The following is an 8,602-nucleotide window of genomic DNA, read 5'->3' as shown; positions in this document are numbered from 1 at the left end:
CTTTCACACGCGCCAAACAAACAGTCACGCGTGAATTCAACTACACTTGCTCAGCCCCTCCCCCCCCATACAATGCTGGACATTTCTCAAGAGTTTCAACATTGTATGGGGTTGGTGGGGGGGGGGAGGGGCTGAAACGAATTTTGAAAAGGAAAACAGTGCTTTTTCAAACTCCGTTTAAAAAACACAGATAATTCATGCAATGACGCAAATGTTCCAAGGAATTTTGTCCACCATCGTAGATGACACTTCGCTGTAGAAATAAGCGGCAAATTGAATATAACGATAAAGATGAAAGTGCAACATCTTGAATATAGATTCTTTACACATGTACGGAAGTTTAACAAAAAGTAATAACTAACAGTACACTTTCCTCATTTGCTGACAAGACGAGTCTGCAGATGAGATAAGAGTTAAACTGTTGAGTGGTATGACAGAACAGCTTGATTTGACATACATGTAGTGACAGTAAAACAGATTTCATTCTGAGAATAATGAAGCATTTACAGAAAATTTAAGACAGTTGTAGATAAAAGGTCGTCTCAATAATCACCATTTGTCTTTTGGAACATGAACAGAAATATAGTCTTTGATACACATATAGAAGTTGAAGACAAAGTAATGACTTGCAGTAAACTTCATTTACTAGGTAAACAACATGAGAGTGAAATACTGATGCTAAAAAGCCAAAATACTTACTTTGTTGATGAAGACCATAAAGCATTGGGGATGGCAGTTCATTGTCCCCTTGAGATGATACTTTATGATCATCTTGGTCAGCATCTGGAATTAAGATGTGATAAAAGGTAGTCTCAGTTTACCTAGATGACACTTTGTTGTAGAAATAAGTAGCAAATTGAATATAACCATAAAGATGAAAATGCAGCATCTCTTAAATATAGATTCTTTACACATGTACAGAAGTGTAACAAAGAGTAATAACTTACAGTACACTTTCCTCATTTGCTGACAAGACGAGTCTGCAGATGAGATAAGAGCAAAATTGTTGAGTGGTGTGATAGAACAGTTTGATTTGACATACATGTAGTGACAGTCAAAGAGATTTCACTCTGAGGGTAATGAAGCATTTACAGAAAATGTAAGACAGTTGCAGATGATAGCTCATCTCAATAATCACCATTTGTCTTTTGGAACATGAACAGAAATATAGTCTTTGATACACATATAGAGGTTGAAGACAAAGTAATAACTTACAGTAAACTTTGTTTACTATGGGGACACAACATGAGAGCGAAATACTGTTGCTAATTAAAAAGCCAAAATACTTACTTTGTTGATGAAGATTATAAAAGATTGGGGATGACACTTCATTGTCACCTTGAAATGACATTTCATCATCATCTTGGTCAGCATCTGGAATTAAGATGTGATAAAAGGTAGTCTCAGTTTACCTAGATGACTCTTTGTTGTAGAAATAAGTAGCAAATTGAATATAACCATAAAGATGAAAATGCAGCATCTCTTAAGTATAGATTCTTTACACATGTAGAGAAGTGTAACAAAGAGTAATAACTTACAGTACACTTTCCTCATTTGTTGACAAGAAGAGTCTGCAGATGAGATAAGAGCAAAATTGTTGAGTGGTGTGATAGAACAGCTTGATTTGACATACATGTAGTGACAGTCAAACAGATTTCATTCTGAGAGTAATGAAGCATTTACAGAAAATTTAAGACAGATGCAGATGATAGGTCGTCTCAATAATCACCATTTGTCATTTGGAACATGAACAGAAATAGTCTTTGATAAACATATAGAGGTTGAAGACAAAGTAATGACTTACAGTAAACTTTGTTTACTATGGGTAAACAACATGAGAGCGAAATACTGTTGCTAATTAAAAAGCCAAAATACTTACTTTGTCGATGAAGATTATAAAAGATTGGGGATGACACTTCATTGTCACCTTGAAATGACATTTCATCATCATCTTGGTCAGCATCTGGAATTAAGACGCGATAAAAGGTAGTCTAAGTTTACCTACAATCATGGACAAAAGTCTTGGGACAAATTTGCACTTGTGGCGCTCTTTCACACGCGCCAAACAAACAGTCACGCATGAATTCAAGTACACTTGCTCAGCCCCTCCCCCCCGCCCCCCCCCCCCCCGATACAATGCTGGACATTTCTCAAGAGTTTCAACATTGTGTGGGGTTGGGGGGGGGAGAGGGGTTGAAACGAATTTTGAAAAGGATAACAGTGCTTTTTAAAACTCTGTTTAAAAAACACAGATAATTCATGCAATGACGCAAATGTCCCAAGGAATTTTGTCCACCATTGTAGATGACACTTCGCTGTAGAAATAAGCGGCAAATTGAATATAACGATAAAGATGAAAGTGCAACATCTTGAATATAGATTCTTTACACATGTACAGAAGTTTAACAAAAAGTAATAACTAACAGTACACTTTCCTCATTTGCTGACAGGAAGAGTCTGCAGATGAGATAAGAGCAAAACTGTTGAGTGGTATGACAGAACAGCTTGATTTGACATACATGTAGTGACAGTAAAACAGATTTCATTCTGAGAGTAATGAAGCATTTACAGAAAATTTAAGACAGTTGCAGATAAAGGGTCGTCTCAGTAATCACCATTTGTCTTTTGGAACATGAACAGAAATATAGTCTTTGATACACATATAGAGGTGGAAGACAAAGTAATGACTTGCAGTAAACTTTATTTACTAGGTAAACAACATGAGAACGAAGTACTGATGCTAAAAAGCCAACATACTTACTTTGTTCACGAACGCCATAAAACATTTGAAATGGCACTTCATTGTGAGCTTGAGATGCCACTTCATCGTCACTTAGGTCATCATCTGGAATTAATATGAGATAAAAGTAGTCTCAGGTTACCTAGATTACACTTTGCTGTAGAAATAAGTAGCAAATTAAATATAAGCATAAAGGTCCGGTAATACGGGCAACATTTTTCTTCAACTTGTCTCCCAACACTGTTGCATTGCAAGTCGAAACACATTGTTGCGTGTATTACCAAGTTTGTGACCAGCTTTTCTCGCAGTAAAATACAATGTCGCAAGTCTGCAGAATTTTACAGGTATAATTGGTCAATCGTGTGTAAATAAAGATGGCGCCTTCTTTAATATAATTTAGCATTTTGATGAAGTTCGATTTCGACCTCTGGCTGTCAATTTCTTCTTAATTTTCCATGCCAGCAAAGTTCTCTCATTATGAAGGTCAGTGTTGTTTCAGGTAGCTAGGCAAAAAGTGGTATTTTTGCAACAGTTCTTCCAAGCCTTTTGCCTTTTTTCCTGCTTATTTTGAAGAGACAAATGAGGTGTCCCAAAGACTATGATAGCCTTCGATGTCTTTGTACAGGGAAGCTTTATGACTTTTGGGGAGTTACTGGTTTACTTCGAATTCACGCTCATCTTCACTGTTTTTTTTATTCTTATTCTTATTTGCCGCATTGCATTGAATTCAAATTTGTTGCGAGACAAGTTGTAGCTTCAGAGGTAATACGAGCAGCAAAACTAAAATTTGTTGCAGAAAGTAGAACTCAAGTCTACTTTGCACAACACGTTGCCTCAACTTGCAACACTATTTTGCTGCGAGACAAGTTGGGCACAAACATGGTAATACGCGTAACAATGTGTTTCAACTTGCAATGGGTTATTCCAGAAAAAATACACACACCCCTGACGGATGACAAACTGGAAATTCGCGGGGGAGGGGGGGTTGATGGCTTGGGAGGGGCAAGAGGGGGGGATCTGAACCTAAAAATTCTTCCTCAGGGGTGTCTCTGAACTTTAACCTCGATCGATATATTTTAAGCACTTAAAAAAAGAACTTTGCCCTGGGAAATCTTGTAGTCTTTCAGTTTATAGAGTTCTTACCTCAATCATGAAGAACCAGCGTGTTGATAAATGGATAACAACGGCTTTATGACCGGATAAAACACTGTTGACTGAGCATGGAATGCCTGGAACATTTTTACAGTACCCAGGCCACCCGCACCTGTGCTTTGTAAGATCTTCAAAAATTTAAGGAAAAGACGATTTAGGTTGGGAGCCAATCGTACTTTACTGTTTTATTCATTTACTCTAGCAGTCTGGGAAATCCAGTCAGAAGGGGGGTCAAAAATGCTTGCCATCCGTTGGGGGTTTGTGTATTTTTTCTGGAATAACCCAATACAACAATGTTGCGAGACAGGTTGAAGAAAAATGTTGCCCATGTTACTGGACCTTAAAGATGAAAATGCAACATCTTGTAAAGAAAGATTTTTTACACATATACAGAAGTTTAACAAAAAGTAATAACTTACAGTACACTTTCCTTACTCTCTGACAAGAAGAGCCTGCAGATGAGATAAGAGCAAAATTGTTGAGTGGTGTGACAGAATGGCTTGATTTGACATAGTGACAGTGAGACAGATTTCATTCAGAGAGTAATGAAGCATTTACCAAAAATTTAAGACAATTGCAAATCAGACTTCAAAAACCTTCTAATGAACTAACTAAAGAAATAATTAGGTTCTCTGTTATCTGGAAGGAAGATGAGATGAAATGTTTTCTTGATAATTACTGTGTGTTTTAAAATACGAGCAGACATGTAATCCCTCACAGCCATACAGAAGTTTGAAAGAAAGTGATGACTTACAATAAACTTTGTTTACTAGATAAGTCGTAGTACCTGGAAACAAGATGAGAGCAAAATATGGACACTAACAACCCAAAATACATACTTTGTCCTTGATCACTCTTGAACCAAATTTTGAGCTTATTTTTGCTCTCATTGAGGTTTTCTGGTGTTGTCAGTAAGCACCATTTGGCTTCTGATTAGCCATGGATACCACACAACATTTGTATGCAACTGTCTATAATCAACAGTTCATATGTCTGTGTAGTAGACATGAATAAATTGTTGATTTAAGACATTTAGGCAAGCATTCCCTCCTTTATCCCACCACTGCCCGCTTTGTTGATTTTTTGTTGTCATCGCAATTTACTATACCTGGCACAAAATTATTTTTCAAAATTAGCATAGACTTTTTCGGCCCCTTGCATGGGAACGCTTGCTACACAGGCTAGAAGATTTTCAGAGTAACCAAATTCATTGATAATATTTTAGTCCAAACTATTTACAACAATCGCAACATATAACTTGCTAAGTTTTTATTTTGCAAGAAACAATCATTTGAGTTAACTGTTTAAATTTGATCAGACTTGACCAAAAGTAGAATGAAAGTTATTCATTAGCCAGGCAAGTTTCATAGGTAGGCATAAGTGGTGTATGTTGATCACCACTAATGGATCACTGTCAGTAAACCTACCTTGCCATGGGATTGAGTTGCACTCACTGTGGAAGTTGTTCTATTGAATGCAATAAGAACAGACATTAATAATTTTATTGGTTTTTTGTAGTATCTGGAATAATTAATAATAATATTGTGTTTCAAATAGCAAAAAAAATGTTCTGTAAAAAGATTTACATCACATTTTCCTGATGTTAAAATAATTAATCAGGTAACATAGAGTCCAATGTATTGTACTGCAGTCAGACAGGTCTTCATTTTTGGTTCCTACCAGTTTGTATTGACTTAATAGTCAGTTTGTACAGAGCCCTGTTAGCGCCACAGACGTACATGTGCAACATCATATTGGGGCTGTATCCATTTGGCAAACACTTTCTTACCTTTGGTGCAACTTTTTCTTGCTGGCACGACTTTTTTTTTTTTTGATGCAACTTTTTTTGCTGTTGCAACTTTTTTGCAGGCATGACTTTTTTCTCTGACGCTCATTTGTAGACCACTGCTACATTTATTGCATGCTCGAAGTATAAACACATGCATGTCGTTAAGCAAGGTCACTGACTCAGCTGACAAGGTAATTACTATTTAATTTAGTCCTGAATACTGCCATATTCATAAATGGATTGAGAGAATGAATAGAAGGAAGGTAGCTAGTGTTATTTTTTGCTTTTTTTGTATGTTGACCATGTAAATTATCTGTAACAAAGCCATGCTATGAATTGTGACACCTTGAAAACCACAACAGACACAAGGTTGATTCTTACTCTATTATATGCCAACCAGAAATTTCAAGTATAGCAATACTCTTTATAACTATCAAGTCCTGTTTTAAGGTCAAAAATTATGCAATTGTTTCTAAGATAATGTACTTACCTTCTCTAGATCATTGTCAGCTGAGCTGGGGGGTACTCCCAAAAAAATTGTGGTGGGGCAGTGTGTGCGGTCCGCTACCCAAAACTCTTACCCCATCTATGACCAAGATCTGTTATTTTCCCTACCCTATTTATGACATGGCCAAAAATTTGATTCCCTATTTATGACCATTTGTGATATATACATAATTGTCTTAAACATAATTAATTTGATAGTCTCCTTGATAATGATGAAACAGTTGCTTCTTCTAAGAAAAATTCCTAGTTCAAGGCTAGAGTGCAAAAACTATAACCTATTTATGACCAAAATGGCAAAAATTGATACACTTTGTATGACTAAGACGGCTGGAAAAGCGTACCCTTTTGGAGCGGCACATACCTACATAGCCCATACGAGTGAGTATCCCCCAGGCAGCTGAGTCACCCATCTTGCTTAACCACACATTTTCGTATTCCGAGTCTGCAATAAATCTCACAGCGGTCTACAAATGAGTGCTGAAGAAAAAAGTCGGGCAACCAAAAAAAGGTGCACTGGCAAAAATAAGTCGCGCCAGAGAAAAAAAGTAGTGCCATATGTAAGGAAGTGTTTGCCAAAAGGAAATATCCCCAATATGAATTGAGAAATACCTTTAGCAATATGTATTTGCACATGTCCGTATTCATGCAAAACATGAAAATAATTTATGATGATAGCAAATCAATACAGCTTCTTTATCTTATTAGGATATTATAAAAAAAATAAGCAGCATTACAATGTTACTTTTCATGCCAATACTTACAACTTGATAATTTTTCCTTATAAAGGTATGTAATATAGTATTATACTCCTCTTTTTTCAAAATGATGTAGGACATCTTGCGAGTCTTTTATTCTTATTGTTATAGTCTTCATTTTATTTGTTGCTTTGGGGTCTTAAAGCCTTGATTTCTTTGTTGTAAGATTAAATTACATCGTTGTTAATAACTAAAGTGCTATTCAGATTAACAGGACTTGCATAAAAGTTTAAAGGTCTACATGTAGATCTAGACCTACAATTTGCATTTCTTACATATTGTACTTGTCCAAGGGAATATGGTTATTTTTAGCTATAAATGATCTAAAACTCACCTCTTGTTTAATTTTCACAAATTTTGGATCTTGAATTTTGGAGTAAAAAAAAAGGAAATATATATTAATATAATTAACAGCATATTTCTGAAATAATACATTTTATAATCCATCAAATATTTTTGCTTGCACATGGTTGCAGGTCTAAACGTGTCACGACTTAATGTTCCCAGTTAAAACTAGCGCATATCCAAGTGATATTGTCTAATATTCAAAAGGTCTTATGTGTTGCAAAAAGTATTTGAGAGATAAGTAGTAGTAATTGAACCGAGTCGAGTAATTTACCTCTTGAAAACAAAAAATGATAGTGATAACAATGTTTCCTGTATCCCAATACTGACAAATGTTTCTCGTAGACCAATACTGACAAAATATTGAGGAAACATACACTTATTATGAATGTTTCTGCTGAGATTGTTCGATCTGTAATAAGATTGTAACATGTGACATACAAGTAGCTTTGTGCCTATTGTTGGGTACTTTCTATTACTGTATTCCAGACTGACCAATCACAGATCAGTTGCACAAGCTGAGAAATAATGGAATGATGTTTTCCAATCTAAGTGGACCAACTGAAAGATGAATTATGACTCTTAACTTTCTCTATCACTTTCCCCAATCCCTAACATAAGTGAAATCCATTGAAGAAGAGCAGGAAAATCAATTAGTTTGTCAAAATGGAATGGTAAATTTCATTCCAACTGATCTAACCAATCAAAGTGTACCACCTCGTGTTGTGGTTCAGAATATTCTAACTGGACCAAACCAAAGTGGATGTTTCCATTCGACTTAATCTGACCAAAATTTCCAGAACTTTTCGTAAAATGGAATGCACCCATTCTAATTGAAGATGTCAGCCAGATGACTTGGTGCAAAACAGCATTTTATCTTGCTAAAAGAGGGATTCTGGTTTCTGAAAATTGTACAAAGTGTTTACCATTTGCAAGACAAATTTGACCACTGTTTGTGCTTGCTAAGATAAATGCACTACTTGGAAATACCATTTAATACCTGTACTATTAACATGATTAAGAGAGTTCACAAGCCCTTGTGTTTAAGTGCCAAGTTCTAAATGTTAATAGTTGCTTATTATAACTAAATATTAGAGCTCAGTTTTAATAACAAAATAGTATTTTCCTATTGCTATTCAATCTCTCTTCAGCTTGGTTACTCAAGAGAAATCAACTATTAGTTTCAGTGAAATGTTTTTGATCTATCATTCAAGCATTTTCAGAATTAGTGAGCAAATTATTTAACATTGCTGTACTAGATACTTTTCCTTTTTTACCTGGCAAATAAATTTCTTTGCTTGTTTATTTATTTTT

General features: G+C 35.5%; 1 long non-coding RNA gene across 1 annotated transcript in view; it reads left to right on the top strand.

Moving 5' to 3' along the window:
• Nucleotides 1–1,435, top strand: part of LOC145485742 (uncharacterized) — a 2,520-nt gene extending 1,085 nt beyond the window's left edge. Inside the window, exon 3 of the long non-coding RNA XR_014049220.1 lies at nt 650–1,435. This is a non-coding gene — a long non-coding RNA (uncharacterized LOC145485742). The remainder of the gene's footprint in view (nt 1–649) is intronic.
• The last annotated feature ends 7,167 nt before the right edge of the window (nt 1,436–8,602 follow it).

Source organism: Orbicella franksi, chromosome 4, assembly GCF_964199315.1.
Source record: "Orbicella franksi chromosome 4, jaOrbFran1.1, whole genome shotgun sequence".
Taxonomy (NCBI): domain Eukaryota; kingdom Metazoa; phylum Cnidaria; class Anthozoa; order Scleractinia; family Merulinidae; genus Orbicella; species Orbicella franksi.
This window is presented reverse-complemented; position numbering and strand designations above follow the sequence as displayed.